General features: G+C 48.1%; 1 protein-coding gene across 1 annotated transcript in view; it reads right to left on the minus strand.

Annotated features, from left to right (window-relative positions):
• Positions 1–6,392, minus strand: part of LOC119374788 (neurexin-2) — a 50,048-nt gene extending 43,656 nt beyond the window's left edge. The window contains exon 1 of the mRNA XM_037644972.2: positions 6,135–6,392. The gene's annotated coding sequence lies outside the window, so the exon portion shown is untranslated. The remainder of the gene's footprint in view (positions 1–6,134) is intronic.
• Between the last annotated feature and the right edge of the window lie 437 nt (positions 6,393–6,829).

The raw sequence follows: 6,829 nt of genomic DNA on the forward strand, positions 1-6,829 counted from the left end.
ACTGGCCGCTGGATGAAAAAACCGCTTTTTCATCCAGCGGCCGTGCTTTAGCATTGCGCCTCCAGCGCAAGCTAAGCTAATTTTTTTTTTTCCACAAGGAGTATATGAGAACTTTCGTGGTCAAGTGGGCAATAACGTCCAAGGATTTACGTCCGCCTACATGCTAACTTATCGAACATACTTGTAAAACCGCCTACGTCTGGGCCAAACTTCGGCCGTCGTTGGGTATGAGCCAGTGACGGGGAACAAGATAAAGAACGCCTCGTTGATTCTTCCGAACTTTTTTTTTATGCAACTTTCTACTACCACCCAAATCTTGGCCATATGCGTCGTGGGTGTGAGACACGGTGAGTAGGCGCAAAAAGTGCAAATTTTTGTGAACGATCAATCGTGTTTTCTCCGTAGTCGGGTTTTCTCCTTAAAACTCGACGTGGGCTGCGCGAAAACCACTGAATCGACATGGCAAAAAAAAAGAAAGAAAGAAAAAACAAGAAAAAATTGAGGAGTCCTTGCCCCATATATTAGAAAAATGGGGCAAGCAAGGCTTTGCGTCTGCATGCCTGACGCACTACTTTTCTTTCTTTCTTTCTTTCTTTCTTTCTTTCTTTCTTTCTTTCTTTCTTTCTTTCTTTCTTTCTTTCTTAGCAATGTTCCCTCCTAACAGTTTCCTTCTTCCATGCCGGGAACTGAACTTTCATCCACGTCTTTAGCAGTGCAACGCTTCAGTTGTTACACTACTTTCGCGTACGACGCCGACGAAATCTGCCAGTTATAAACGATTCGCTTACGTACCGTTTGTTACAGTCGGCGATTCGAATGTAGCGCACAAACACTTGCGTGTGTCGCTCCCGTGACTCAGCAATCTATAGTCTAGCTGTACCCGTCCCTACGGGAATACGCCAGTGAAGGCCGCTTACATTTCGTTTTCGATAAAAGTGACGTCTGTGCTGTAACGTGAGTGCCGGCGTTACGGCCAGACAATGAGCTTACCGTTTATAATCCCACAGTATGCACAGAACTCCTCAAATTGCACAAAGAGGTCGATCCACCTCGTAAGTTTTGGTTCAAAGTGCGGCATCAGTAGCTCTTCGCTGCCTGCTGCTTCACATGGAATCGATTCCCACAATGCATGAGATCTGCCGGAATTTTTAATCTTGACTTTGTCGCTCCCTGTATCATGTTTCTTCTTCTTCTTCTTCTTTTTTTATGGCACTAGCACTTATTGACATTATGTTTCTGAAGCAGCACGCCGGAATCCGCCCCCAGCCAACCAGAAACTGAGCATTGGTCCGAACGTTATGAAACCCCAATAAAAAATTATAAAACTCACAGAAAAAGATAGTAACAGTTCATGTTAAGAGTCATACAGGATAGATACGATATCGGAGCATAGGTTAGCTAACTACGAGCGCAAATTAACTTTCAGGATAATTAATGCAACTTAATTGAGTGAGCTCATTGAACGAGCAGACCGTTTCCGTGTGCATGTGGACCATGAAGGTGGCACATGCCCGCTACAGAACAGACTTCTCTCACTCATCAGTTGACACACTAAAGTGGACGACGGTTACAAGCCGGTTCTAGTGGATTGTGTGTACACTAAGGCTACGCAAGTCGACGACCAAAAGTTAACCTAAATCTACCCAAGTTAACAGGAGCGTAGCTTGAAACATTTTTTTTTTTTTTGGGCGGGAATTCATCCACAATTTATGTATGCAGGTATGGGCTTTTCCATGTGTGCGTGCACATAAACACATACAAAATTCAAAATGGGGGGAGGGGGTAGCTCGAACCCCCTCCGTCTGGCTACGGCAGTTCATGTGAACCAAAAGTGCGCCAAACGCCAGGGAATAGCGACATTTATATGGAACATTAAGGTCGTCTAATATTTATGCTGCTGCTGCTGCCGCTACTACTACTACAGAAAGCGAGTATGTCCTAGGCAGCTTCCAGCATTCTTCACATTTATATTCCAATTATTACAAATAACACCCCCTATACTTTCCTTGGCATCATCGTCTGTTAGTCCCCATTAATATTGTGTCTAACAATGAAAAACGAGCCCTTAAAAGCCACCTTCTTTCCTTCATCCAAATCCATGCATAGTAGAGGGTGGAGATGGGAAGCGACGGCGAGGAGAAGGAAAGGAGGAAGGGAGAGGCTAAAGCGTGGCATAGTCTTGTATGGTACATCTCAGCAAGGGGATGGGAAAGGGATGTGAGGGTGAGGAGGAGGGAAATGAGAAGGTGAGAGGGTGAACCATATATCATAACCATGTACAGTACAGCATAGCAAGGGGTGGCTCCGCTATTTACTCAGATTTCGCAGGCGTGGAGCCGGCTTTTTCTTTTCCTTTTTCGTCGTATAACATCGGAAAGCTGTATGCAGCTGCATCTGAGACAAGCGTTACATAAACGTTTGATGAACCTGACTTTACCATGTCTGCTTTGGAGCCAAGTTTCAACGAGCATCATCGTCCTCTTGTTATTCCGCACACCCTACGGAAATGCGATCGCCACACCCGTGGATTTAATTTAGATATTACGTCTAGCTATTACTCTATCTTATTTTTATCGAGCTACTTGAGGATCATTGTGACATCTGCATGCGACTTCTATCGGAGGCTTCGTAATATTTCAGCCGGAAAGGAAGTGAATCTATTAATGGCTTGTACATTTCGCCGAAACTCCGCGCTGAGAATGCTTCAGGATACGAGGCATGGAGGAATACGCCGAGAACATGACGCCCACAGGGCAACTGGACGGAATACCAGTCACCACAAGTGGAAGGTCGAACCGCAATGGGCGCATGCCAAGTCCCTTCAAGGACGGCATTGTGTGTTAAACTCCGCAGCCAAAAAGGGGAGTATGTTAGAAAAAAAGATCTACGTGGAATTTCCGCGCGAGTTGTCGAAGGAACGCGTAAACGTGGAGATTTAAGCGAACCGTCCGCGAGTTACACATTTCGGTGGCGGCGGCGGCGGCATAGTTCGCGAAAAGTCCGGCTGTGTGTGAGTGTACAGAAATGCGGGTGTACACGATATAGGCCCTCGAATTAAGCTGCGCCGTTCACGCGCCTATTTGCGCCGTTTTCGAGAGACCGACGCTCTCTGGATCGTGGGCTTCTCGGCGATCAGCCGTTTCTGCTGTGGCAGCCTGATCTTTTATCGAGGTCGCTTGTCATTTCACGTTGCCACATTTCGTCGTTGTCTTTCATTGTTGCATTTCATTGTTTCATGAATGACCGTCGTTGTTGCCTGTAGATATACAAGTGTTGCTCTGCTAAGAACTTGGGTGAGGGTCCAGTTCGCAGCATGGATGAAGCAAAAAGTTAGGAGGGAACATTGCGCAATGCGATAGACAGAAAGAAGGAAAGAAAGAAAAAAATATTAGGTCAGGCACTCAAAAGCCAAGCTTTGCTTTTCCCCATTTTCCAGATAGGGGAAGCTTTGGGGGCTCCTAAGTTTTGCTGTATAGTTCGAGCCACCCCCCCTTCCCCCTCTCGAACGCGTGGGGGAAACCAGCCGATCTCCTTTACCCCCTTCGATACGCATAACTTACAGGAAAATTATCTTTGATGCTCAAGAAAATTCCCCGCTCCTCGCGCTTCTCTGACGAGAACGAAAGCGGAGGCGCCACTACGACAGCTCCATACAAACACACTTTCTGTCCCCGTAACGCTAAACGAGCGTTACCAGTTTGTGCGCGAGGTCAGACTGGAGATTCACTTGATACGACGTGGTACCGCGCACACAGTCCCAGACTTAAAAGCGCCACACCAAACAAATAGATCAACTATTAGGTAGTTGGCCCGTAAGATTCCACTAATTTGCGGGAAAGCTTGTATCGGCCGATCGGGCCGATGTCTTCACGACAGACTAAGAGAGCACTCTACCTCGCTAAAGGCCCTAAGAGACGGTGCGCACCTGCCCGCGCACTGCAGAAAATGCGGTTGCAGCGCGTTTCGAGGAGTCAGAGGTCACAAACTGAGCGAAGAAATCCTCCAGGCGGGCCAGATCAACAATGATGCAGACTTGTGTATCAGTGCTCCGTCGGTACATTTGCTGGTGAAGGAATGAAAGTTCCTTTCTAGTATAGTGTAGTATGGTATAGTATAGTATAGCATGGTATAGTATAGTATATAGTCATGTATATAATGCAAAAATCCGTAAACAGTGGGTGGGTGCTCGAGCCAACGTTTCGACAAGTTCCAGCCTTGACGAAGACAAGTCCACTTGTCGCAACGTCGACTCGAGCACCCACGCCCTGTTTACGGATTTTTTCATCGCAGCTTCCATCTTCCCCTTACTGCCGTTTTTTGGATTATAGTATATAGTATTTTGTTATATAGTATAGTATAGTATAGTATAGTATAGTATAGTATAGTATAGTATAGTATAGTACAGTATAGTATAGTATAGTATAGTATAGTATAGTATAGTATAGTATAGTATGGTATAGTATGGTATATAGTTCAGCGATTTAGCTGATTGAGTAAATGCACCCCCGCCAAGCTATCTTTCCGTTAGTTTTGATTTCGTACTTCCCTGCTGTGGGGCAATATTTATGTGTTCTTTTTAGAGTGGAGATTATTTTATTGTCACTGCGCTTGCGCATAAACTTTCGTGGTGGGAAGTTTTTTTTCTTCATAATAAAATCAGTTGTGAATGAGCGTCTTTCCTTTCCTGTTTACTTCTTAACCGCTTCTGCGCTCCTCTTCGCAAGAAGCAGATCCACGATACAGTGGGAGACCACCCCGCTCAAGCCGTATCTATATAGCTTGCCGGAAGCGAGTCGTTTCGACTGGGCAGTGAGAGCACTATAAACATCGGCTAACGGAAACCCCAGGACTGAGAGGACCCGACCATTGTTAGTCGGTCAGTGAGAATCGCTGCGATGGTCTAGTTTTTCTCTGTCTCTCTCTTAACTGGTCATGAAGGTCGCAGGATCGAATCCCGGCCTCATTTCCACGGAGGCAAAATGCTGTTGAGGCCCTTAATTGTGCTTAGACTATATAGGCTCACGTTAAAGAAACCCCAGGCGGTCGAAATTTGCGGAGCCCTCCACTACGACGTCTCTCGTAATCGTATCGTGGTTTTGGGACGTAAACCCCCAACGCTTATTATCATCTTAATGATCATGTATGATCTACACATGAACACGCTATGCGTCATGAGAAAAAAAGGGCGTGGTGGGTGCTCGCACGAAGGGATCCTAATCAGATTTGGACTGCTACGAAAGGACAGCGAAGAAAAGAACGTTATTGTAGCCGTGGTGTTAGCGAAACGTATATCATGTGGCGTGTCGATACGGACTCGGTGGTTTTGCAAAAGTGATCTGGGGCGGCGCTCTAAGTTGAAAGCCATGGTTTTTCCAATCGCGTGACGCCATAATGCCCCGACTATACGCTGAGTAATAGTTAATCCGAACCACAACACCGCCGAACGTGCAGCGCAGTTAGCATTGTTTCAGGAATACTTAAGGGTTGTGATGCCCTGCGGATGTGCACACAGACGAACAAGCACAAGAACACGAAACGGACACGTACCTTGTTCTTGTGCTTATTCGCCTGTGTGCACCTCTGCAGCCCATCATTACCCTTAAGCATGTCGTACTAACTAGCCCCACCTGAAACTGTTTTGAATGTTTTAGGCAATAACGCTTCAAGAAAGCCACACGGCAAATACCACCGCACCGGCCGTCGGGTTCTCACATCGGCATGGCGCAAGGAGTGGACATGTTCTGAGCTCGTCGAGCAGAGCGCATCGAGATTTCTCGCGGACGAGATTTTTGGGACAGACCGTCTCTGACAGGATACGGTTTTGCGGAGGACCAATTTCAGGAAGGCACAGAACAGTCCGATCGCATCCTATAAGCTTATGTGTACCATGCTTTTTCGTGTCGTTTTTGCACGCGCGATCACAGTATACTGCGAGTCTGCATAGTCTAAATCTCGGTGCCCAACGTAGGATGCAAGTACAGGAAAACCTGCGTGCGTACAGTACATGCTTGGAGCCACGCACAGAACGAACGCTTGCACCCGCCGTATACACGACGTCCGGAGAAGGGAGGGGGGGCTGCTAACCCCCCCTGAGTGTACATACATAGAGAGGCCGCGCATCCAAAAGCACTCACACCGAGATGGCAGGTCACCGTCGTCTCGCAGGCTGCTGGTCGATGAGACGCCGTCGGTGCATGGTGGGCCGCCGCCGCTTCAAAATTCACCACTATACCAACACGGCTGTTTTCTCCAGAATCCACGCACCACACCGGACACCCCCGACACCGACCGTCTTAGGCCTTCCCTTCGCCGCCGGCCGGGGACCCCTTGGGCCCGTGAAAATAAAATATAACCGCACCGCCCGCTTACACTCACGACCGGCTAGCCGTGGTAAAAAGTGCGTCCCTCTGGCTTCTTCCCGGGGCCACCCGGTTTCCGGGGTAACGCAAAGTGTTCACAGCGCCGCTGCCGCCCGATCGATGCGTGCGGCCGCTATACGCGCGGAGGAGCCACCTGCGACCCCCCCCCTTCTCCCCCCCCCTAAACCCCCCTCCGTTCTCACTCTAAGCTCAACCTTTTCACTCGCATTCGCTCCTTCTTTCGGACGCCGCAAGCAAACCCCCAATGCGAGCCCAGTCAGATTGCATAACCGTTTCGTTCTCTTTCGCCCAAATGCGCACCTACGCGCTATACACTAACCAGCGCGCAAGGTTTGCTAATTGCGTTTAGCGGTGTGCTCCGTTGACGTATGCAATCATCCTAGATTCGCGAGAATGCGTTGCTAAATGCAGGAATGCGGCCGGTGGGTTAGGAGGTTTGACTTGTACAG

The sequence above is a fragment of the Rhipicephalus sanguineus genome, chromosome 11 (genome assembly GCF_013339695.2).
Source record: "Rhipicephalus sanguineus isolate Rsan-2018 chromosome 11, BIME_Rsan_1.4, whole genome shotgun sequence".
Taxonomy (NCBI): domain Eukaryota; kingdom Metazoa; phylum Arthropoda; class Arachnida; order Ixodida; family Ixodidae; genus Rhipicephalus; species Rhipicephalus sanguineus.